The sequence below is a fragment of the Ochotona curzoniae genome, unplaced genomic scaffold, assembly GCF_017591425.1.
Source record: "Ochotona curzoniae isolate NIBS_2020 unplaced genomic scaffold, NIBS_Ocur_1.0 contig_64, whole genome shotgun sequence".
NCBI lineage: Eukaryota > Metazoa > Chordata > Mammalia > Lagomorpha > Ochotonidae > Ochotona > Ochotona curzoniae.
In genome coordinates this window covers 15,893,148-15,920,911 of record NW_024466502.1, presented here as the reverse complement: position 1 = coordinate 15,920,911, position 27,764 = coordinate 15,893,148, and positions in this window count along the sequence as shown.

Below are 27,764 nucleotides of genomic sequence, written 5' to 3'. Positions count from 1 at the left end.
TCCCCCCCAAAATTGAAGCCAGGATTTCAATGCTAATATCTCACACGGGAGATAGGAAGGCAACCACTTGAGCTTTCACTACTACCACCCAGCATCTAAAAGAACAAACAATTGGAATGGAAACAGGAGCCTGAGCTGGGTAGCAAACCCAACTTTTCTGATTTGCAATGCAGGAATTTTAACCAGAGTTTTAACTGCTGAGCTAAATGCCACTACCAATTCCCAGTTTTATATTATGGCAAACGTTTGTATTTAAATGTATCATGAATTCATAGTGTTCAGTACCAAACTGTATTTTAGCTTCTTCTTAAATGTGAAGTTGTTTTTGTCTGTTCATTTGATGGTGTTTTGTTTCTCCAGCATTGTGACAAATATGCTCATTTACTATTGCATACCTGAATAAGAATGTTTGCTGTATTCACCATCATAAAAGGTAAATATCAGTAAATCACATTTAGCTGAACATCCATTTCTTGGTTGAAAGTTTTTTATACTGTGTCTAGAAGTGTATTTACAGTTTGAAAGAACCCATACCATCACAAGCATTCACTTAATTAGAGCATTTTGTATGCACAGATTAAAACTTTCAGGACTACTTAAAAAGTATCCCTTGGTGTTGCATAGTTGCTGTACTATAACGACTACAGCTCTGCAGAGTTGGAAGTGGCTGGAAAGAGGCACAGAGAAGCTGCTTACACCTTGCTTGTAGAACAGTGGGTCCCTGACCTCTTTTTAATAAACATTTCCAGAACTGTGCAATAATAGAATTTTATTTTTAGTTTTGATGATGTTTACCTAGTTGACTAGGGTGAAAAAGGAAAAGAACCAGGGGAAAAGTAGGCAAGACCATGGTTGCCACATTTTCTTTTTCTTCTTGTTATCTGAGGGGATGGGGAAGATAAGAGATAAGAGGGGAAGCTACACCCAACCTCTTGATCACCTCAGTACCAAGGGATGGGGAATGGCCACCTGATGTCATCCCAGGGTCCCCAGTGTAGGGCATTCTCTGAAGCTCCTGCTCAAGTGGTTTCAATAGTCCAATAGTTCTGAAATTCTGTCTATCTCACTGCTCCAAGGATGATGAAATCCCTCCAAGGTCAACTGACTGATCAACTTGTTTTGCCTTCTTTCCTCTGTTATGGTACCAGATGTCCTCTGCAGGCTCCAATGGACTGCCATAGTCTCCATGTGCATCTGGGTATGCCAACCAGTGAACCCTCTTAGTCACTGAGGAGGCCCATTTCTCACACATGCACTCCACTGTCAGACCTAAAATTCGCTGCGTAACTGGAGTTCTGATTTCAGCAATTCAGTTAAAGGGATCCCCAAAGAAACCTCATTTGAAGGGAGCCCAGACCTGATTCTTGTGTTTGCTTGCCAGTATGGGGTCTGGCTCTGTCCATCGCTCGCTTCAACTAATACACACACACTGGTAGTTGCAATTGCTGGGTCAGTTCTGTCTCCAGCCACGTGTCCTGCACAAACCAATTGATCCTGTTGCAAAGCCTGAAACTACCCACCACACACTTGGCCCTCACACTATTAGGAACTGCGGTCCAGCACAGCAACACCCATTGACCCCCCCCCCCCACTAGACTCGTCCTAAGCCCTGGTTCCTCTGCACAACAGTAAATGCAGGAGACAGGTACAATGTGTCCCACATTCCATTCAGCTCTAATACATGTCAATGGGCGTCGAAGCCTAGCTTAACCCAACTAACTCACTATTCAGCCCACACTCATGCTGACAAGTGTTACCACCTGTCCAGCCAGGCCTACCTCCAGCCCTGGTTCTCATTCTCACCAGTGAGAGAGTTGCAACCCATCAGAGATGCCCACAGTTTCCCTACTGGGCCCACTCCCAGTCCCTAATCTTGAACTCTCCAGTCTGACTTCTGCAATCTAACTTGATAGGATTTTCCTCAGTCCCTATACTTGGCCAGCTGATGCTGTGGCAAATACCAAACAGCCTGTGCTTATTATGGCCCAGGCCTGCACCAGTAGATACAATCAGTTAGCCAAGTTTGGCTCTCCTCCTAACCCAGCTCACATACAAGTTAACAAGTATTGTAGCCTACCAGGTCTAGTCTGCCATCATCCCAGCTCTCATGGTAGCTAGTGTGGGGGGGGAGCAGCTGCTCAGCTGAGAAGGGGAACCCTCTGCACACAGCCTACTGAGATTGCCCACAATCCCTAGAGTCTCATGCATGTTGATGGGTGCTGCAGCCAGGTTTGCTATGGCCTACTTCACCTCAGCATTTGGAGGCAGGTGCTGGCAGCTTTGTCCAACCTGGTCTCCCTCCAGTCCAGCTCATGCTAGTGGGTGCTACAGCCTAACACAACCCAGCCAAACTGAAGTTCAGGCCCTAATGTGAAATGTCTAGTGTTTAGGCCCAACCCAGCTTTTCTGGTTTCTTGTTCTCAGATCTGCCAGTGGGATGTTATGGATTGGTCCAGTCTGGCCCATCTCTAGACCGACCTGACCTACATGTATGGCAGTGGGTACTGTAAACTGGCTAGTTGGGGCTGCTCTCAGCCTTGATTTCTGTGCTCACTTACAGAAGAGTTTCCCAAGAAGCTCCATCAGATCTCCTCCCAGTGGCATTGTCTCACACACACCCGTGGGTCCTTGCCCCAGGTTGACTTAGTACACTTCCTGTGCCGACACAAACAGTGGTCTTGCCCATAGCGGCCCACACCTACTCTAGTTCTTATTGTTGGGTGCTACACAGCCCAGCTGCACCTGGTCCACACCCAGACCCAATTCCCTGAGTAGTTCAGTAGAGACAGAGAGCTTTCACATCTGTGCTATATCCACCTTGGCTCTCATAAGCATCAGTGAGTGCTTGAGTCTATCCGAGTCGGGAACACCCTGGAACCAGCCCACATCTCTCTGAAAGGACACTGCAGTCATGTCCAGCCTAGACCACTGCACACTTTCCAGCTCTTGTGCTCAAAAGTGGAACCAAAACCTAGCAAGGTATATTCTTAACCACATCCCTCTGCCCCCTTTCCCTAACCAATCCACAATGTCTGTGCCTAGGAGTGCATGAGTTTTCCATCCCAGCCTTCCAAAGCCCAGTGGGCAGTGTGCTGGTCTGGACCTCTGTATACCCAATTGGTATAAGGGCTGACCTTGAACCTTAGCCCTCCACACACCCAAAATCCAGGCCCATTCAAGTTTCCCCAGGCCTAGTCCACCAGGACACCAAGCCAGCATGTGAACTTAGGGCTCTCCCCTCCCCTCCCTCAATGCCCCTCCCTCAAGGCAATACTATGCCTGCCTGTACATGAGTCCTATGTATACCCCCATTGATGCTGTTCCCTAGCGGCTTGAAAGACTGCATGCCCCCAAACTCCCATGAGCCAGCTGCCTCCAGCCACCTCAGCTGCAATAATTGATTTCAATTTAAATTACTAAGGTCATTCTGATTTGACAGAGTAGCAATAGAAAATGAATAAACATGGTAATTGTCACACAACTCTTACTGGCATTTTTAAACATACCTTTGGAATAGTACAATTAAATTGCTTATGAAATTTTAACCATGAGATTTGAATTGGAACACATGCATTATCTCAAGGACATGCATTTTACTATGGAAATAACTCATTTTCAGTCATTTTTCCTAAACCATTGATCATTTCTCTTGATTTCCAGATTTCTGAAGCATTTTTGCTGTAGGACATCAATTATTGTGAAATCAGAAAAAGGCAGCCAACAAAATCATTTGCTTACTTTTACTTCTTTTATTCTCATTTCCATCACAAATGTCTGGAACGTTGTAATATCCTTCCTAAGATAGCTTGATTCTCAGCAGTCTTTGAACTATCATACCCAGGGGAATTCTATCTCCCTGTGGTATGAGGCACAACCTGGAAGTAAGTTAAGGAGTTAAGAAGATACTCTAAATCTCATAGACTCCAGAGGGCCATTCATGACACTGAAACAGTACTGCACTGCAGTAAATATACAGTTGTATATTCAGCACGACGCAACAATTCTCAGCAGGTTTAAAAGTCTATATAATTTTCGCTTCCAAAACAAATACACATCGCTCATATACTTCTTGTGTATATGATTGCAATTCAAGAGAGAAGTATTTCTGTTTCATCAAGCTTACTGCGGGCTTATGGTTCTGTCAAAGAGATTAGTCATGTGTTTTAGAAATTTTAAAATATTTCTGCATTGAATGTCATAAATATGTATAAGACCCATATCTCTATTTCAAGTTTAATTTTAAAGATTTTGAAATGCTAAATGAAATTGCTTCCATGCCCACATTCCATTCTACCTCTCAACAATTTGACTTTCATTGTATTATTCTTTTTCTAAATCCCTACCTATTATCAGGTCATACATTTGAAAAGAAAATGTAGAATGTAAAAAAAAAAAAAGACACAATCTAAATAATAATATATTCTTGTAAGCAAAAGCTGAGTCTTGGCCAGTTACTGGAGCCAAGCCAGCCGCAGATCTCCACCTGAGAAGTCCATGCCTGTGGAAAACCTGTGTGGAGCTGTAAGGAGTCAAGCTGCTCCTAAAGATCACATACTTTCTCTGTCTTCAACCTGCCCACATTCTTGCATGGGCTCCCAACTTCTATGGCATCAGCCTGGTAGTTGGTTCATAAAGAATGTTTTGTTCACTCAGGCTTTGCTCAACTTAATTCATCTTCAGCTTTAATAGATGAATAAATAAATGGCAAATAAAGAAATAACATGTCTGATAGAATAGCAGTCTGTGCTTCATGTAGAGGTACAATTTACTGGACATTTTCTCTAAATAAACAAAATATGAATTCAACTTGAATAAAAATAAACATTAAGGATGTTTATGTTGGCTACCGATTAAGCCATTGGTTGGTGCAACCTCATTTCACATCAAAATGCCTCAACCCCGATTCCAGCTTCCTGCTTGGGTGTACTACTAATCACAACAGTAATAGAAATATTTAGGAGATTAATTAACAAATGGGAGAGTTCTCATCCTCTCTCATTCACACACTCTTTACTCCCTCCCTCCAGTTCTTCTTACCACCCACATAAATGAAAATAAAAATTCAATATTAGCCTTATCTTGAAATCGTTATGACTCAAACACGTGTACTGACCTATTAACATTTCTGTTATTGCCTTTCTTATAGGTCCATAATTTGAAATCTTCTCTTCCAGAGATTTCTCAGAAAGTAACCAATTTTTAAAACACTTTCTAGAGGCAGGCTAATTCAAAGTCATTGAAAAAAGAAAACTTTCCCTAAGTTGAAAAATCATTTTTATAATATTTTGTTTACCTTCACTATTTTAAATATAAAAGAAAATTACTTTATTAATTCTACTATAAAATTGTATTTATTTCTGATATTTCAGCCCACTATTATTCATTTGATAAATTATCTTTTTAAGAGGGCTAATTGCCATTGTGTATTCTCTAAATCTGTAATTTACTTTTTTTCTCCACCATGAGGTGTCATAAAAGAAAAATTAAGAAATTGAAATGAGCAGCAATTTAGGTTAAAATAAAAGAGTAACTTCATTTTGGGTGGCAAATTAAATAAACCTTGTGAAACTTCTTTTATGTAGCAAATTGAGCATTTATGTTCTATAGAAACACAGAGGAACTGACATCTTATAAAAGTTATTTCCCCAATTTCAATTCATTCCTTAATTCTAATACTCACTATGCAGCTACAGAATCAGAATGGTACATAATATCATCTATATCATATTGATGGATCAATGAACATAACTGAAAATCTAAAAAAAATGTAAAATATTATTGACTGATTTCAATAATGCAGCCAAGTGTTTCTAACAGATTGGTATATTTACTTGAAAGGCAGAATTAGAGAAAGAGAGGAAGAGACAGGGAAAGAGAGAGACAGACAGAATCTTCGATTTACTGATTCGCACCCCAAATGGCCACAATAACTAGAACTGGTTAGGGCTGAAGCCAGCAGTCAGGAGGTGTACTTACCAGGTGAGTGCAGGAGCCCTCAGGTTCGTTAAAAGGGAGTAGGATTTAAAGTAAAGCAGTTGGAACATGAATGGCTCCCCTACAGAATACCAGCACTACAGAGAGTGGCACTATGCCACTGAGTTGCTCCACAAAAGTAATTATGGAGAAAAAGGTGCTATTCACAACAAATATCTGTGCCTCATTGCCATTTGTATGATGCTGCCATTGTAGGAAGAGAGTTGATGATTACAGGAGATTTCTCAGTATTATTCTTAATATCTCACATCAATCTAATATTGTCTTAAGACAAAAACCAATTATTACTAATAAAGATGCAGATAGATCCAGGAAAATATACAGGAATAACAGATAATTTGTATTTTTAAAAAGTATGTAAATATACATATAGTGAATATGGTAATAAATAATGGTGTGTGTGTATTTCTTTTACAATCACTTGCCTATTGGAGCAACCACAGAGAATTAAGACACTAGGCAGTAAATGTATTAAAACTGCAAAGAGCAGGGCCAGTCAAATAAGGTATATTGGGAAATGCCTCTGTCCTTCGCAGTTTCATGGTTGGCAAAAGAATGCAGTAAAAGTTGATCAGAGTTCATTGTACAAATGTACTTTAAGATGTGTTAAGGTGTCCTTCTCCAGCCATGGACACTGACCCTGCAGCCAGGAAACTAGAAAACTGAACAAAATATTGAACATAAATAGAGTTAGATATTGTATGTGAAGCAACAATGTGCTATTATTCTTCAAAAGAAAACAAATAAACTTGGAAACCCAGTGTGGCTTTTCTCTTCTGCCTGGAGGCACGGTCCAAACTCAGGAGCGGGACAGGGCATCCCTACAAGAGGATTTTAGTTTCAGGATTCCAACATATCAAGCAGTAAACTCAGAGCTTACCAATGTTCCTAGAATATTCAGCAATAGGAAAGAGATCCAAAATTGAAGAAGATGGTTTTTGAATTAGAATAGAGATGATTATGAAAGTTAAGGGTTTTTTTTTGTACCTCTGATAAGACCCAATAATAAGCTTGACCAAAACGCAATGATAAAGAATAAGACAACAGCCAGAAAAATGTGAATTAAATTGCTTCTGGATTTCATTTAGGTTTATGAAAGAATAAAAACAAAATAGTAGGCAAAATGGTATCACATGGAATAACAAATATACACAAAACATTAAAATCTAAAAGTTGAAAAAGCAGGATTTTTTTTTTACAAAATATACTTCACTATGTAGAAGAAAATAGTAATGCATTTTAGAATCCATAAAAACTGAAAACCATAAGTAGAAAAATGAATAGTATCTTAATTTTTACATGCACGAAGAAGAAATTATGCTTCTAGCATATTGATAAAATATCTAAACACAGCATGAAAACCTATTGCAGTTTCAAATTTTATGATTCTATTCTAAAATTCTCTACATTGATTAACATATTAGACATGAGAAATTACACCTTGAAGAAAATCAATATTAAGTCCAAATACAAAAAAAAGTCCAAAAAAATGCTCATACAAAATTTCAGAACAGTAAAAAAAGAATAATAAATGTCTTTATGTTTTAAGGACATTGAGCAAAAGTATATCTAAATACTCGATTTTATAAAGATCCAAAGATGTTAATTATACTGGGTTTTTGTATATTAATAGATTATGTTGCAATCTTTAAAATATGGGCAAGATTTGTGTTTTAACTTGAGACTCAGAAATAGAGGTAAGGAGCATTAAATCATTGATAATAAAATGCAAGAAAGTACCACTCCATCTGCAACACAGTATAGCGTATTAGAATGACTGATTCAAGAATTTCCTGCTCTTTGGCTAAAGCTCCCTGCTGATTCACAGCCTCAGAGAAGAAGCACAGGCTTACTTCATGGCTTCCTGCTATTCAGTTGGAAGATCACATGACATTCCTCTCACCTGATTTTGGCCTGGCCCAGTCCTAGCTTTGACGGAATCTGAGGAGTGAACCAGTGTCTCCCTGCTTTGCAAATAGAATAATCAGCAATGCGTTATATGTTTCAATGTTATTAGTTATAGTACTTTATTACTATAGTCTGTCAATTTTAATTCTGTTCATAAATTGGGGAGTATGGGGTAGAGTTTATCTTGTCATAAACATTTTCTAAGTAATGAATTTGAGATTATGCAAATCACTCCTGAATTCCTGGCTCTCCTACAGTAACAACTGTATTTTTTACTGAATTAAATTAACCATTTAGAATCCCAAGATACAAGGATATATTTAATGCATATAATTTCATATCTAATTAACACAAATGGTATCTCCTATTGGCATTTTTGTTTTTAATTAAATTGAAATCTGTCTACTCTAGTGTGGATGAGAAAATTAAAAAGTTATTTCATGATAAAAATAAAATGCTATTAAAAACTCTGCTGACCACTATTCACCTAAGAAATTTCTTACAATTTCTGTGTGAAACACAGGTGGTCTAAGCCAAAATCAACAAATGAAACTACATCAGACTAAGAACTTTCTGTACTGCAAAGGAAATGATCAACCAAGTGCAGAAGCAACCAATGGAATGGGAGAAAATCTTAGAAAACTACACCACAGGTAGGTGATTAAACTACAGAATTTATAAACAGCTTCAGAAACTCAATGAGAGCAAAACAAATAATCCTGTGCAGAAATAAACAAAGGAAATGAACAGACATTCTTTGACAAAAACAAATTCAATTGAATAATAGACTTGTGAAAAAATGTTCAGGCTCCTGAAACTACATTTAGATTTCTAATAACTTCAGTGACACTGGTCCTCATGCAGAACTCCACTGACAACCCCTGTTTAGGAGGATGCGTGGAAAATCGTGCCCTTCTGCACTGTTGTGGGTGGGAGCATAACTCATAGAGCCACTGTGGAAGTCAGCATGCAGAGAGCTCAGACAACCCCAAATCAATTTGTCCTATGACCTAGCTACCCCACTCTTAGGAATATATTCAAATGAAGTAAAATTCACATATAGGAAAGCATCCTTATATTTAGAGCAGCACAAGCTGCAATAGTGAAGACATGGAAACCACCTAGATATCCATCACAAGAGGAATGGATACAGAAAAAGATTTCTTTAAAGACTTCCACATAAGATCATTCACTGTCTTTATAACTGGATAACTGATAATATCTCTGCACAGGCAGAAAATGCAATGTTTGTTTCTCAGACACAGTGCATCAAAGGGACTGGAAGGACAATGGAACCTATGTAACACTGAGAGAGTTCGAAAAGATGATATGAGCAAAACTCTGGAGAATAAATAGTAACGTCTTGTAGTAAGTTTTCCTGCTTTAATTACTAGAATTCTTGAAAGCATAATTATAAACCTACAGTCTTTAATCAGAGAAGTACAAGGGTCAATCTATGAATTTCAAGTACCAAATAATAATAAAGAGAAAATTAGGGAAGAGAATGATTAAAGCAAAATTTTAGAAATTTGCTCAATTTTAAGAGAATGTACATTAGAAAGAAGGTTAAGAGGAACATTCACATGAATGCAAACTGTCCTGCACACAGCTGCATCATTTTCAACATGAAAAGTTGAACACCGATGATACAAGGAGTGAGAGTAAAAGTTACAAACAACGCACGTAATATAAACACAGCAGGAAACAGCGCTGGAAACACAGCAAGTGCCCCACAGACATAGTGTGGTTTACACTAGTGGTAATGCAAGGGGTAGTAATTATAAATGAAGCATTCTGACACAGAAGTATTTCCAAGCATGCAGTTAGAAAGTTGCTTATTTAAACAAAATAGTTAGTATTGTTTGGGTTGCTGAACACACCCAGAGTACAATCAAATCACATATTTTTTGCAAAACAATAATCAGTGTGGTTATTAGGAATCCATACACATACTACACTTTATATGTATATGAATATACAGCAAATTTTAAAATTCATCAGTAAACTGTCAATATGGGTTTTACAACTCTGTGTAGAGATGAAGTTTTGCCCTACTAAAACCAGCAGTGATGGAATGAAACAAACATAAGCTGGATTGTCGTCATCAGAGGTCTCCAAAGGATCTGTGTAAGTAATGTGTGAATTGTTGGTCTTCTTTCCCATGATTCTCCATGATGGGAACCTCTACTGAAGAAACATTAAGTCCTTTCCAACTTCCCCAGAGGAGAGAAATTAACAAAATGGTACAGTGAATAAAACGAAAACAATTTTGATCTCCAAAAACATTCCAAATGAGGATTTAGATGTTTTCCATTAAGCCATTAATTATTAATTTGCAAGTGTGCTTTTAAGAGGAAAGTTTGTCGCTGTGTTCTCTGTGTGTGCATAAATTCATTTGCTTATAATAAGAAATTCTATAGCTATTTTTAATCACAGCTGTTGAAACTTCTAAATCTCCATTTTAACACATTCAAATATTGAATTCTGTTACTTGCAAGCATTTTAGGAGAAAATATTACTTCTGTGAGAGCAATGCTTTGAAATTTTGAACTATATTTGAACAAGTCAATATCAAATACTGAAGAAATGAAAATACAACAGAAGACAGTATTATATATATATATATATATCAATCTATGCTATACTATGAAGATCCCAAGTTAAAGTTTTTTCCTGAAAGTTTAATTTCTGCTAACACATTCAGTTATAAACATAATTTTATTTTGCCTAACAAACTATCAAATAAAATGCTTTGTAAGTTAGAGCTTTTCAAAATTTTTTAATTATTATCCGTGCATATACAAGTTGAATGCTCTTGTTTAATTAATTTCCACAACACAAATGGAAGATTTCGTTTATAATATATAGTAGATGTATGATGGCAAAATTATGGATATAATTTGAACATATTTATTGTCTTTAATTCTCGAAATTTAAATAAAGATAAATCTTAATTTTAAATGCCAGAATTTAGAAAATATTATATTTAAATGCCAATATTTCATTTTTCTTAATAAGAATTTTTTACAAGAGGAGAAAATTCTAGAATCCTATTTTTCTGTCTAACAAGATTACATCATTCATATCTCAATGCTAAGTTACATGGGAGTTGTGCTACATGTTCTAAACCACACAATCTAACACCGTATGGAGATATATTTTGAGATGAGCGATTTGTTTACAGCTCAGATTGTGGTTAGAGTGTCACAGACTCTTACTAATCTCAGTACTCTTTAAAGTTATCAGTTAAATGCATACAGTATTTCGCATATTAATTCCTATTAACAAAATAATTATCTATTTTCATTTATTCTCATATGCATATTATTTGTCTTTTGTATAAACAAATATAACATTAAAGACTATAATATTAATATTTCTAAGGTGTTAAATATTTCAATAATTGATGCTAAATTATTACTGATAAATGATTCATGAACATTCTAACATTTATCTCTCAATAGTATTTTTGAAAATTCCTGATATTCATGGGCATCAAAATTCTTCCATAAAATAATATTATTTTGGAATTTATTTCACACAAACATTTTGTAATATTCCTAAAATAACGAAGTATGGATAAATCTTACATTTTAGTGTCTCGCTATACATGATAGAAATAGCTATTTTAGAAAATTGGTGTATTGCAATATCTATACAGGTGAAACACAGCATCTGAAATTGTGAGAAGTAAACCACATAATAGTTCTAAACTAGCTGCATTCATGTTTGACATCAACTATTGATGGAAATTCCCAAATTTTAAAACTTGAGGTAATCATAAAACTTAGAAATAATTTAGTAAGATTCATAATTAAATGTAAGTCAAGTTGGAATAGAAATGGTAGCAGTTAAACTAAGCCTTTACAGTTGACAGGAGAGAGAGAGGATTTTGACAGACTGAACAATCCATACTTCGCAGTCCCTGGAAAATTTTTCAAGTAGAGATAACAAAAGTACCCAAAAATTAACGAATGAGATTATTTCAGATAGAGAAGTTCAAGCTGTTGGGGATAAAACTATGAAATGTTTGCCTAAGTATTTCTAATTAGTGAATAGCAGTTGAAAAGTCAAGAAACAACAAAACTAGATAAGTTATATTGTTGGAGATTGAGGAGTAACAATATTAGAATTAAGAGAAGCATTGTATGTGCAGATTGTTGTAATATATTTCCAAAATAGCATTAACAGCTGCCAGAAACATAGATACAGAGTATGCATGATTTGGTAAACATGAGATACAGTTACATAACCAAAGAAGAATCTTCTTGAGACATGTAGGCGGTATCTTTTACTTGAATATAATGTCATTTAATAACTGGCAATAACATTTTATATTGGGGTCAGTGTACTGGAATAACAGGTTAATCCTCTGTCTACATCCCACACAGGCGCCGATTCACATCCTGGCTGCTCCATTTCTAATCCAGCCTCCCAAAGCAGGATGCTCAAGTCCTCAAGCCCCCGCACCCAGGTGGGAGACTCAGCGGTAGCTCCTGGCACCTGGCCCCAGATCAGACCATCTTGGGATGTTGTGGCTGTTTGGGGAGTGAACCAGTGAATGGAAGCTCTGCCTCCATTTCTCACCCTCACTCTGACTTTAAAATAAAAATAAATCAATCTTTAAGAAATAATAAATCTTTAAGACTTATTTTGCATCATATATGAAATATATTTGAAATATAAACAATTATATCAGTTTTAATAATACATGAACAAGATATTTAAACCTTGGGAGATATTTGTCAAAACTCTTTAGTCATGGCCAATAATGTACAAAATTGTAAGTAATAACCATATTCTGCAGATTAAAGATATATGGGGTTTGCTAGGGCCCATAAGTATCTGCCTGTTGGGTAGATAGACTTTGGTTTTTTTTTTTTTTTATTGTTGCTTACATTATATTATGTAGTACAGTTTTATAGGCACTGGGGATCCCCCCCACCCCTCCCATACCCCTCCCCCCATGGTGGATTCCTCCACCTTGTTGCATAACCATAGTTCAAGTTCAGTTGAGATTCATTGCTTGCAAACACATGCCTAGCATAAAGTTCAGCGTCTTATTGTCCAGATAAGTTCAGTGGCCTCTTGGGGAGACCTTCTATGGTCTGAAGATAGGTCTAACAGAGTAAAGATCCAGTCAGTTAAAAGCCCCAACAAGGCCTCAGTATCATTATACAACATTATGGAATTAATTGACATAGTATTGGGTAAACAATATGTTAAAAATAATGCAAGTTCCATTCTTCGAGACATCTGGGTTGAGACAGTATCAATGACAGGTTCAAAAAATAACAAACCACCAAACAAAAAATTACAGGTTAAATCAAGGCAAACATGTGGTATCTAATCTTTTGGGATTCGCTCATTTCCCTTAGCATTATAGTTTCCAGTTGTGTCCATTTAGCCACAAAGAACTGCATTTTGTTTTTTTTAATAGCTGAGTAGTATTCCATGGAGTAGATGAACCAAAGCTTTCTTATCCAATCTTCTGCTGATGGACATTTTGGTTGCTTCCATGTTTTCGCAATTACTGATTGTGCTGCAATGAACATAGGGATGCATGTTGGTTTGTCGTAAAACAGGTGTTTTGGATATATTCCTAGGAGTGCTATTGCTGGGTCATATGGTATGCTGATTTTGAGTTGTTTGAGTGTTCTCCAGACTGATTTCCATAAAGGCTGTACCAATTTGCAGCTCCACCAGCAGTGGAGTAGGGTTCCCTTTTCCCCGCATCCTCGCCAGCAAGCGTCGTTGGTGTTCTTGTTTATGTGGGCCAATCTTACTGGTGTTAGGTGGTACCTCATCGATGTTTTAATTTGGATTTCCCTTATTGCTAGGGAGCTGGAACATTTTTTCATATGTTTGTTTGCCATTTGGACTTGTTCCTTTGTGAAATGTTTGCCCATTTCCCGTGCCCATTTCTTGAGTGGCTTGTTTGTTTTGGTTTTTTGGTTGTTTTGAAGTTCTTTGTATATCCTGGAAATTAGCCCCCTATCGCCTATATCGTGTGCAAAGATCTTCTCCCACTCTGTGGGTTGCTTTTTTACTTTGTTGATTGTTTCCCTTGCTGTACAGAAGCTTCTTAGTTTGATGAGGTCCCATTTGTTTATTCTGTTCTCAACTGCTATTGCTTTTGGTGTCCTTCTTAGAAAGTCGGTACCTACTCCTAGGTCTTGCAGGGTATTTCCTACATTTTCTTGCAAGAGTTTGAAGGTTTCTGGATGTAGGTTTAGGGTTTGAAAACCTTATTCAAACTATAATTTTCTAAGGTTAACTAAAACACAACCTAAATAGAATTTTAAATTTGGGGGGTGCTAAAATGGAGATGTTATCATTATCATTATAGAATAAAGACATAGTAAAGACATACCATAGTATAAGTGGTATTTTTTTAAGATTTGTTTTATTTTTATTTGAAAGGCAGATCTTATAGAGAAAAAGTCTTCTGTCTATGTCCCAATCAGCTACAGCGAGCAAAGATGAGCTGATCAGAATCAAAAGGTTTTTCTGGGTCTTCCAAGTGGGTGCCGGGGCCCAAGCATTTGGTCCATTCACAACTATCATAAGCAGAGAGCTGGGTTGGATGTGGGACAGTGAGGACTTGAACAAATATCCATCTGGATGCTGATGCCACAAGGCAGAGTATTGACCTCCACACCACTGCCCCAGCACATTATGTTTATACAACTTTTTACAGAAATTATGAAATTATTTTCATCATTGAATAGAACCTCATATCTTTCAAACTATCCTTTTAAAATCATAATGCATTAAAAATGAATAAACAAAATGTTGAAAATTCTGAGTTACAGAATTATAATTGACCAAAAATATCTACAATAGAAGTTAAAAATATACGTGGAAATATTCGAAAAATCATTTTGTGTCTGTTGCTCAAATTAAACCAACAAAAATGTGGGATATATATATACAGTATGAAAACCTTTCAACTATGAAAGAACATGAAATCCTAGTCTTTTTTTTTTGCCACAAAATAATTAACTTGAAAAAAAGGTATGCTTAGTGAATTAAGCCAGTCTCAGAAATATGAATACCATGTACTTTCCTTCATCTGTGGTACTGATACACTGTTATTACTCATATTAAAAAATTGACATTTTGAGATTTGATTTTTATTTATGACTTTTATCTACACTGTTGATGAACTATTTTTAATCCTAAAGATTAAATCCAGTGGAATCATCAAGCAAGACACTATTTCAGTTTCTAGCAATATAAAAGTACCAAGAATAAAAATCCAAATGTTATAGTTGAAACCCTAAACATGATGGCTTATTGTAGATTTAAAGGAAAATTGACATTTCCTACAATAATGGAAAACTACAAAGTGTCTTTAAAGGAAGTGTCACTTATCTCCATTGGTGTTACCCAGGTAATGTCTGCTCTAAAAGCGCAGTATCTGATCCTATACTTTAGGACAGGCTAATAGGACAATAAGAAATGGTCAATAGCTGAGTAGATGACCCCTCGACATTACAGAGGGCAAGTGGTTGGGAAACATGGTGAAGAATCACACACATATTCACACACACACACACACACACACACACACACACACACACACACACAGAGTTGTAGCCTGGATGTTAGTATCAAGAATATCTAATTATGGTCCCTCAAGAACCACAAGGAACTTGACAGTTCCACAAGGAAGCTCGCACATTACAACATTGGGTGAGAGGAAAATAACATATTTCACAAAATCTTGTAAACTCAACGATGCAAAGAGTTTTTGCCTTTTTTTCACAGATACACCATTATTACCAAGACCTTACATGAAATAAAATGCTTTCAACATGTGCTTTAATAAAAAGGAATTCCATAGACTTTAAAATCGCCACATCAACAATAATTTAGAACATCAGGGGTATCTTTTAATTCAAAAATAGAATCCCATGACAGAGAAAACTTGAGGAAAGCTGTAGAAATGTAGAACTAAAGTAGACTATGAAGCAAGTAGGCAAGATTTCCTGGCTCAGAATCCAGAGCAGTAATAAGTAGGGGACTGGCAGATTTGATACAGATCAACAACTATATGCACAAAGAAACAGGATACGATATACAATGACATATCCTGTTTTTCAATAGTTGCCATCTGTTTTTGCAAGACAAATGTGATGACTTTAGTGGCTAATACAAACAGCTTACTAGTTCCTTGTAGTCTTTTTAGGACCTGGGATTGCAGTGCCTCATTAGATTTACACGTATGAGGGAAATGTAAGTCACTACAAAGTAGTGGTTGCTTTCTGATATTCTAAGTAGGTATGATTAGAAACGGAATAGGTTGTTAAGTATACAGTGTGTCTTGGACCAATTATAAAGCTACCAATATAGAGGAGAAACAAAAAGTATGTACTGTAACTCATTCTATGATCATCTAAGCCCCAATTCAACATAATTATTTTGAACTCAAATTTGCAGTAGACGCAAAGAAACCAAAGCCTAGAAAATTGTAGCCTTTTTAACCCACTGCTAAATAAAATCTCTGTTCAAATCCAGTTGTTTGATACAAAACATTTGGATCAAGGAAACTTCAGAGAAACTTTTCTATGACAAGAGACTAACTCCCAACTAAACTAAGAAACTAAACTTAAACTAATTATATAATGGTCATTTCCATAAAGTTTGATAAATATTTTCTGGTCACACCTTAAATTGAGTTAAACTACAAAGAGGATATAATACTGAAAATGTTTAAGAAGAAATATGCCTGACTATATCATGGTTAATTAAGTAGATGAAGACTGACAGATGAGTTGGCTTTAAAAAGATAATGGAAAAAACTGATCTGTAAGATACTGCAAATTTTCCCTGAGCATTTTCAAGCCCTTTGTTGATTGCATTGCTGAACAAACTTAGTGTTCAATGCTCCAAAATCATGTCACACAAAAGAATATGTTATCATTTTTCATTTGTCTGTTTTTATTTTATTTGAAGGAGAGAGAAAACAATATAGACTTGGAGAAAGTGTGAGAGATTCTCTGCATGTTAATTTACTTCCCAAAGACCTGCAATATCCAGGGCTAGGCCTATTGGGAGGATGGAATCGCTATTCCAAATACCTGACCAAAACATTGATGATGTTTCTTTCCTTAACTCTTCACTAAATTATAGAACAGAATAAAACCACTATTAATAGACTGTCTACTGATGAAAACTCATTTTAAAAAGGTAAAATAATTTTCTTATCTTTTAGCTATAACAAATAACATGTTATTTTCTTGGAAATTTACTATAGTAAAAATTACATTTCCTTTAGACACAATTTTATCATAGTTTTGTATCAGATATTTTGTGAGCCATAGAGAAATCCAGAGAAGTGTAAATACCTTAGCCCACACGCTGTCCCATAGAATTTATATCTATAGGGAAATTAAAAGGAAATAGCTCTTTGTGTAAAGTATTGACCATATTTCAGGGGCCAGAGAGCAAATATTTTCGGCGCTTTGAGCCATGTGGCCTCTATTACAATGTCTTGATTCTCCTGTTGTGGCATAAAGATACCCATAAACCATACATCATAACAGATGTTGCTGTGTTCCAATAAATCTTCATTTACAAGAACAAGTATTGAGCCAGATTTCACTGGTGGCCAAAGGACTTTATTTGTCCATTCTCACTGTATCTCTCCACAATGGCTTAAAAACACTCAATATTCCTGGTGTTTCATGAAGAAAATTACAGTGATTAATGGAGTCATATAGGAAAGCTTACATTAGAAAATAAGATTGACCAATGCAGTCACATTTGGGATTATTTTGATAGGAAACTCCAGTCTTAAGAACTGAATGGATGGTAGCAAGAATCACTCTTATTACCAAAATTTGTTCCAGTTGTCGAGAGAAATTTTTAAGAAAGAATAAGGGAAATATGAATTGGTCCTGAATATTTCTTTCATAAGCATAGAACTGCTTATGAATTATTGGAATCTGAACAGTCATCGCTTTGACTATAACTGTTTCTGTGTTTGTTGTTTGGTTGTTTTTCCTCTCTCAAGGCATTTGCTACTGCAGTGGCAACCCATGCTACAGTGAACAATCTAGACAGGAGATCAATTGCCTAAGACTTCCGATGTAATTCAGTGATTTCTCATGAAATATCGCAGAGTCAGTGATTCATTTCCTTTGTGGAACTTAAATTCACATTTTATAACAGAAATAAAGAGGTTAGCCCCTCACAGCAGCTTTGTTGACATCATAGCGCAGCGATGCAGCTGGATAGAACACAGCAGCTCAGCCACATTCCCGAAAAGTCACCCTGTCTTCATGAACAATGGAGAACAGCGTGATTTGGAGAGCAGGGAATCCTTTCTTATGCACGTGAGAGTGTGTCAAATCCTTAATTCATGTCTGAGCAGCTACATGGGAGAGATGAGAGAAATCCCAACAAAGGGTAGGTTATCTAAAAATGGTCACAGGCACGGCCAAGCGCTGGACTGAGTGAGGGCTCTCACAAAGACGATCGAGTGAACAGAGGCAAAAGGCGACTGGAGACAGCCAAGAACCCAGGATCTCCTTAGGACAGTGAGCTGAAGGTTTTTATGCTCACCATGACTCCACATTAAACATAGTGTCAGCCTGACACTAGGTCCCAATTTTCCTTGTCCTAAAACATCTTCCTTATATCAGTTCCAATTAGAATTTCTTGGGAAATAGTAAAAACCAAAGTTTCACTGGAGTCCTGTTAGTGTGTGGACTGCAAAGTGTGGAAAATGTGTAATTAAATACTAAATTGTAACATTACATGTAAATATAGAAATAGTTGTCAGGAACGGGCATGGTGGTATTTCAGGCTAAACCTCTGCCCACGTTAAGCCTCTGCCTAGCACCCAATATGGTCACCAGTTCAAATCCTGGCTATTCCACCTTTTATCCAGCTGCCTGCTAACATACCTGGGCAGGCACTGGAAGATTGCCCAACATGTGAGAGGACAAGAAGAACTGAAGCCTACTGACCTTACTGTGGAACAGCCCCGACCATTTTAGCCATTTGGAGAGTAAACCAGTGAATGAAAGGTATTCACTCTCTCTCTTCCTTCTGTGACTCTGTCTTTCAAATAAATTAAAAAAAGTCTTTTTAAAAGAAATATTTTTCAGTAATAGCTTTCACCAAATTTAATGCATGAAAAAATTTTCTTGCTTTCCTATGTCATAAAAGGGATACATGCACCTGACCATCACAGCGGTAAAGACAGCATGCATTCTTTTCTGTGATGCTGGTAAACACCTTTCTTCATTTTGTTGTAGATTAAGAGTAGCACACAATCATTATTCATAAAATATGTCATTTAAGGGCCCGGTGCAATAGAGTAGTGGTTAAGGTCCTCGCCTTGCACGCGCCAGGATCCCACATGAGTAACAGTTCTAATCCCAGCAGCCCTGCTTTCCATCCAGCTCCCTGCTTGTGGCCTGAGGAAGCAGTCGAGGATGGTCCAAAAGCCTTGGAACCCTGCACCTGCATGGGAGACCCGGAAGAGGCTCTTGGCTTCGAATTGGCTCAGGTCCAGCCATTGCGGTTGCTTGGGGAGTGAAGCATCGGACAGAAGATCTTCCTCTCTGTCTCTCCTCCTCTCTGTATATCCACCTTTCCAACAAAAATAAATAAATCTTTAAAAATAAAATATGTCACTTAAGTAAGTTTTATGTCCAAAGAATGTGCAAAAACTAGCTATTTTTATGTGAAATACCAAGATGAGTGTAAATATGCACGTGTGTACAAACTCGTGTAACAACATCCTATTGTGTTACACAGCTTGCCAATCTTACCCTAATTATTCAGTAGGTGCTGATTTCTTTCATTATATATTTGGCATATAAAATTTGTACAACATACTTGTATACTCACCTGTCAGGGGAGACACGAAGCTTATCTTCTCCAGGCCAGGCTTATCCACATATGCTGCCCCCTGTGCTTTGCCCAAATGTAGTAATTCTGGTTGCATTGGTTGTGGTGGTGGTTGAGGGGGGTATTCCTTTGCTCTCCTCTTTAAAAAAAAGTGTACATATGGAGAAAAATCTGAAAAATATGCCCAAACACATGAGATGGAAAGATATTAGTGTTTCCATAGAAACAACATGTTTAGCTAGATGGTGCTTCACCACAATAACTACAGAATGTAAAATGCACAAAATGAAAAGATTTATAGTTTTAACAATGATGTGTGACTATGAAAGCCCACATTCCTCAGGTTTTGTTCCTGGGTATGAAAAAGTGTGGTTTATGAAGGACAAGAGGTCTATTGTTCTAATTTTTGTTAGCAGTGTTTTCATTTTTTGACATATGGTTGGTAAGTGCATGAAAGTTGCAGCAGTGAAATGAAATGACATAATATATGATAATGTACTCTACAAATTGCAAGAGTTACAAAAGTTCATCGTATTAAATCTTGCTAATAAATCATGATACATCTCTTGTTAGCTCTCACATGCATGTCTAGTCTTTTCAGAAGTCAAGTTTAGTCCATTTTACTTCTCCCAGAAATGTTTTTCCTTCAGGTCATTTCTCAAACACTTTATCCATTTCTATTTTAGAAGATAAAACTAAAATATGTACATGAAAATGCAATATTGTTCAATGTCAATGTGAGATTGTGGCCAGTGATGAATCTTTTTAGGGTTATAAAAAAGTTAATTGCATCTGTTAGTCCAACATCATATGGTACATTTCTTACTTTTTTATTTGAGAGCTGAGGTACTGTAATGTATTTGAGATAATCAGTTTTTATACATAATGACTGTATTTAAGGAAATAAATAATTATTCAGTCAATGATTTATTTCTTTGACTTTACAACAAGAAAAGAACCAAATATAGTTGTTTTTTTTAAGATTTATTTATTTATTGGAAAGGTGGATATACAGAGAGGAAGAGAGACAGAGAGAAAGATCTTCCGTCTGATAATTCACTCCCCAAGTGAGCGCAACGGCCGATGCTATGCCAATCTGAAGCCAGGATCCAGGAAATTCTTCCAGGTATCCCACACGGGTGCAGGGTCCCAAGGCAAATGGGCCATCCTCGACTGCTTTCCCAGGCCACAAGCAGGGAGCTGGATGGGAAGTGGAGCTGCTGGGATAAGAACCGGCGTCCATATGGAATCCCAGTATGTTCAAGACGAGAACTTTAGCCACTAGACCACGCCACCAGGCCCAAATACAGTTTTATCATCACTGTTTTATTATCATTATCATTTAAAAGGCATAGAAAACATGAAAGTCGAAGATGGTTGATATAACTTTCATCTTCGTCATTATGTCACAATTAAAGCAACTGTTATTAAATCCAGTAAAATGGATCATGGGAAAAATTACACTATTTGAGGTGAGCACTGTGGCATATCAGATTAAGCCAGTGCCTGTAATGGCTGCATGAATGCCAGGTTGAGTTCCCAAATGCTCTGCTTCTGACCCAGCTCCTCATCAATGATCCTGGGAAGGCAGCAAAAGACAGGCCAAGTAGACAGCCCTTCTTCCTCTGTGGAGACCAGAACGAGTTCCTCTCTGCAATCCACTGCTGGCCATTGTGGCCATGTAGGGAGTTAAAAAAAAATTTCTCGGGCACTTTCTCTCCTTTTCTGGACCTCTGGTTTTCAAATAAATGTACAGATACATTAAAATGTAAAAGTAAAGCTACTATATGTGTTTCATTCACTTTTTGTTGTTAATTTTAAATTTACAAAGCAAAACACTTACTGTAGTGTTGCTGGAGTCTGTGGTCCTAGCCACTCGAATGCTGAAGATCTGTCTTTGTTGTATTTTGAAATGTTACAGCTCTTTCAAATCACAATGCTATGGTTCACCTTTACATACAATAAATGAAGAATGTGGACACAGAAGAGTGAGCAAAGTGAAGGAAGTTTTTTGGGAAAAGGTAGAAGTGTGTTGTTGTTGTTTTGAAGCAGCGATTTTGAAGGGATCCCCGGAGGGAAGCATTGAGGGCTGAATATCCAATGTTTTTAACAGAGTGTAATGGGGGATCTCTTATGATTGGTTCAGCAAAGGATGCCAGCAAGCTAGGCATTTACCGTCCAAACACAAATATCCTCCACGGAATCTGTTTGCTGGTCTTCTTTCAGACTCTGAGATTTATCTCCAGATGATGGAGAAGGCTCGTGGTCCTTCATCATTTAACTGGCAGTGTGTCTCTATAAGCATCATTTCTGAAATGATAGCTCTAACATTCATTAGGGAAAAGGAGCAATTCCTGCTGTGGCTGCTTCGAGCAGGGTCTAGGCTAAGTTGGAAGCAGCAACAAGAGCTCATACTGCAGTGGTCTCTCTAGGACTCCCCAGCATAAGACGTGCACTGATTGTTCTGTCACTGGGACCAACTGGAGTTCGTTAGTCTCTAGATAAGAAGGAGTTTGCTTTACATGGTCCAAAAATTATCAGTATCACAAAAATGAAAAAAAATCTACAAATAGAAAAACAGATCATGTTCACAATGTTACACAGTCCTAAAGAGAGGAGGAAATATGCACAGTCAAAATGTAAGCCTTCCAATTCTGCTGGACCACCTAGGAGACTTATATTGCTTTCTGGAACCCACAGACTTTCTTGGCACTTAGTGGGAAATATTAATGCAAAGCTAACATAGTCCGTTTAATAATGCACATGTTCTACCTTGCCTGACTGTGAGGATATCTAACGCTTGTTGAAGCTCAAGGAGTTTAGGTGACCTCTCCTCTCAGTTGAGCCATGAGTGAGATTTAATTTGGACCTCTGCAATGTGAGGCTATAGACAAACAAAAGCAACTTTCTCTGAATTAAGTATCCCACTCCAGGGCTAGAAAGTGGGGACCATCATGGGCATGCCTTCCCACCTCCACACCCACAGATTAAGGAGATATTTTGAAAATTCATTGCATTGCATACAGCCAACAGAGTTAAAACCACAGCACTATGCCATCAGTTGAGGTAAGCTGGTGAACAGTTAAATGAACACAACTAGAATCCTAGTAGAAAGGCTATGCCCAAATAAGCAATATTGATGAAGAAACTGAGGGTGACAGGTTGGGGAGAGGGTAATAGCATAACAGATTTTATATTTTAACAACTAAGATTTGTTTCCTTCATTTGCTTGTCAGAAATATTCATCTTTCCTGGAGGTACCAACGTTTTCCTGATTAAGTCCAAAGTTTATAAGAAAACTAAGGCTTTCCCTTAGGAATGATGAATAAAGGGAACAAGTGTGGACACTTTGATCACAATAGAAGTCGAAATACTCAAAGCATAGATGCTTCCCAGTCCTATTTGTTCAGGCAGAGTGGACTGAAAGGGCCTTGACTAATGCTTAATCTCCAACAGCATACCTAGGCTTTCCCTCTATACAGAGTTATCTCCAAGAGATCTTAAATCATCCTTTAGAATTAAACAAATGCTGTGATAGATTTGACACAAATAACATTTCATTATACATCAGGAGATTATCAGTAGTGAACAGTACTACAAAAGTGCTCAGAGCTAACTTTGAGGGGACGTTTCCTATCTGCTCTAAGGCCACTGGCAGGAGAGGAGTCTAGCGAATGTGAGTGTTGTGTGTCTCTTGAAAGTGTGATTACGTTTCTCATATCTCCTGATGACTAGATCTTTGAGCACAGTGGAGATACTATTGCATATCTTGCACTTAGCACAGTTCCATAATGGCTACCATCTTAAAGAAGGGCATTGTTAGTTTTTAGGCCATTTTAAAAAGATTTATTGATTGATTGAGATTTTAGAGACAAAGGGAGAGACACAGAGAGAGAGAGTTACTTTCTGTCCACTGCTTCACTCACCAGATGGCTGCATGGCCAATCTTAGGCCAGACTAGAGCTGGGAGACAGTAACTTCATCCAGGCTTCCTATGTGAACTGCAAAAGGCCCAACCAGCTGGGCCATCATTAGCTGGGAGTTGCATTGGAAGTGGAGTTGCCAGTTCAGGCACCCATCTCTTCTGAGATGCTGGCCTAACAGACATCATCTTTACCTTCTATTCCTCATTTAATAAATGTATTTTCCCATGACAAAGAATACTGAATGTTTCCTATTTTAAGTATGCCAATCATCACCCTCGTAGCTTCATTCACATTGTACTCCAGGTAGGGGAATATTCAAGCAGCCATTTCTAAGATAAAGCTCACAGTGCCTCTCCTGATCCTCTGAAACCTATTCAAAGCCTTGAGGAATTCATTTCCAATAACTAGAGCCTGTGGGCTGGGTAAGGAGTCTTAGCCTTCATTGAATGGGAAGCTTGATGTTGAGGTATAATTACCTGCTGATGGCTGTAAGAGGGAACATATGTTCTTTTTCAGACTTCTTCACCTGGGTTAGAGACAGCATCTTGAACTGTTCATTGGGTGGTTCAGGTGAGTACTTTGGCCTGGTATCCTGTAGAATTTTCTCCCAAGTCAAGGATGCTACAAAAGATTCAAGGTGGGTGAGGCTACTTGTTTTTCTATATAGATCTTACCATCATTTTTACTAGATACAGGTGTTTTGATGGAGATCTCTTTGAGTCTATAAATTGTTTCTGATAATATGGAAATTTCAATGATGTGAATTCTACCACTTTTAAGCTTGGGAGGCTTTTATTTTTATTGATTTGGTACCTTCTCTTATTTCTTTCTTTAATGTTTGTGATTATTATCGCAGAGATTTCTCACACCCTTGGCTAAATTGATTCTAAGGATTCTAAATTATTTTGTGACAATTGCAAATGGTACTGATCTTGCAAGTGCTTTCTCAGTCATGGAATTGTTTGTATATTCATGGATTATTGACTTTTATGAGTTGATTTTATATCCTGCAACTTTGCTTAAGTATTTTATAAGTTCCATAGTTGTTAGTAGTCTTTTGGTCACACAGTATATCGAATCATGTCATCTATAAACTGGTATATCTTGACTTCTTCCTTTCCAATCTGCATTCCTTTGATTTCTTTTTATTGCCTGATGGTTCTGGTTGAAGACTCCAAACTATATTGAATTGTAGTGGTGAAAGTGAGCATCCTTTTCTGGTTCCAATATTTAGTGGAAATGCTTCCAAAACTGAGTCTACTGGTTGAGGAAATATCCTAGCTTATGTTTTATTTAATGAGAACATTAACAAGTAATTTATAAACAAGATTGATGACTTTTTAGTAGAATCAAAATATCAGCTCTATATGATTTTCTTCATAATGAAAAAATAGTCATTTACAAAAAATGTTAAATATAAATGAAAATTTTTGTAGTTATATTCTCTACCTTTTCTCTAATCAACATATTTTTAAATCTCACATCTAAATCTGCCAATACTTAGACACAGGAGAGTTTTTGTTTTACTTTGTTATACTGATCTTTTTTTTTTTTTTTCAGGAATAGGTAATAGGTACTTCTTTCAAAATATTCTCTCTGTAACTTTCAAGAGTTCACTAAATTTCTTTTTTGAAATATTATATATTTTCACATTGCATTTTTTGTTAAAGTTTATATCCTTTTTAAAAATGTAATTCATGTAAAGGCCGGGAAACAGAAAGGCAAGGATAAAATGAGAGAGAAAGAGATTTACATAGATAATAAGATCCAGTCCATATGACTTCAAACTTGTGGACTGGGTCAGACCCAACCCAGGAGCCATGAGTCCCATCAGGGTTTTATACATAGATGGCAGGAACTCAAACAGAAGCTCACACATTAGCAGGTGGCTTTATCAGAATCTTTTCATCAGAAGTAGTATTGAGACTTGATCCTCACAACCACGGTTTTAACCTCCTCTGCCGTAACATCAACTTTTGTACAACTCATTATTACCTAAAATAAACCTCTTTGTTGCATACAAATGCTTCTTATTTTATAGATGGTGAAAATGAAATTGTAGAGTTTACATAGATTTCTCAGTGGCATTCAACAATAATAATGTTTTAGTTGCTACTTTCACTTGAGCCAGTTTCTTTTATAAAGTATGTGTATTTCTTCTTTTGGCTCACATAGCTAACGGCTACTTTGTAGTTCCATGACTGCACATCCTTCTTAATAATTTCTCAGTGTGCTCTTGGGGAAAGAAAACATCTTTTCTGTATGCTTGGACCCAAAACAGCAAATTTCCTGATACACAATATTTACCCAAAAATAATTAATAATTCAACTTGTAAAAGACTATTTGTCAAGAAAAATTGCTGTATTTAATTTATAGGCAAAAATATTTTTCAAAGACATTCCAAGGAATAAATTACTTTTAAATGAATACATTGCACTATTATATTTTGGTATGCCTGGGGAGATTATCTTTAGCCCTGTAACTAACATAATCAAGATAGTGTGACTTAAAGGAGTCACTGACTGGTAAAGCTTGAGAATGCATTTGGCAGCCTTAGCTTACTCACTGATACAAACTAATATGTTTAATAGCTCAGTCAGTATGCCTAGGCACTTCTCTAAGAGGTAGTACAGGAACTGACACACATCAACAATAATGGGTGTATGTTAGTACCGTTTCTAATGTCTTACAATTTATAAGTGATCCTCAAGGATTTTCATTCCATGTTATAGTCAATGGTTATTCTCACGTAAATGAGATTTTTAAAAAAGAGCATCTTTGGATATAGTGTAACTCTACAGTTATCTGCATATCAAGTCATTTGCACTTTTTGGCAGCTTCCTGGAGTATAGCAATGTTGTCTGCCATTAACAGATGGAGTCTCTATGGGAAAACTGCTAGTGTAAAACCTGCAATATGTCAGGTTAGAGATTAAATGAAATCAATGTTAGAGGTTTCTTTCATATTATATATTAAAATGTATGTACAGTGCCAATTGTAAGGTTCATGAATTTTCTTACTAATTATCAAGATTTATGTCCAGAAGTTTAATGCATAGAAGGTGTTCCGTGGGATAAAATGCCATGTCCCAGCTGTGAATGACAAGTGCTGTGCAAGCTGCACAACACCATGCTTCTTGGCTTTTCAAATTAAGGATGTCTGAAACAAGAACATTGTGATGGTTTACAATTAACCTTGATGGACCACGAAGTAAACAGCTTTTAAATATTTAAGTCCATATAATTGTGTGTATCACCATTAATAATTTTCTATCCTTTCACAGATAAATGGCTTAATCTTAAATAATATTTTTTTAACGATTTATCTATTTTTTATCAGAATGTCAGATATACAGAGAGATTATACAAAGGTATACAGAGAGACAGAGAGGAAAATCTTTCATCTGTTGCTTCACTCTCCAAGTGGATGCAATGGCCGGAGCTATACCAATCCAAATGCAGGAGCCAGAAGCCTCTTCCTGGTCTCGCACATGGGTGCAGGGTCCAAAGGCTTTGGGCCATCCTTGACTGCTTTCCAGGTCACAAAGCAGGGAACTGGATGGGAAGCAAGGTCGCTGGGATTAGAACCAGCACCCATATGGGATTCCAATGCATGCAAAATGAGAACTTTAGCCTCTGGGGTATCACACAGGGACCTCCTCTTGGCCTTTTTAGTTGTGATTCTCAGCTGCCTGGTTCTTGCAGCTTGGTGCTTCAATCTCATCCTAGCCCTGTGTGTGCAGCAGCACCCTCTGATTTTGCTTCTCTGCCTCACTTGGGTGTGGCCATTAGTCAAGAAGGAGTTGGGATCAAGGCGAGCCTTGGAGAGTCATGGGAGATCAAGTTAACCTGAAAGCCTCACTGCACATTTGGTAGGGTAAGCAGGACATCTTGCACATGCCCATGCTTTCTTGGAATACTCAATCTTGTAGATCATGGATATCTGAGTTGCCTGGGACTCAAGCTTCAGGAGGGTGAAATAGACAGGTTAATTCTTCCTTACCTGTGCCTGACTTTGACCTTTCCTTCTTTTTGCAGCTTTCTTTTTGATTCATTTTGGCTTGGTAA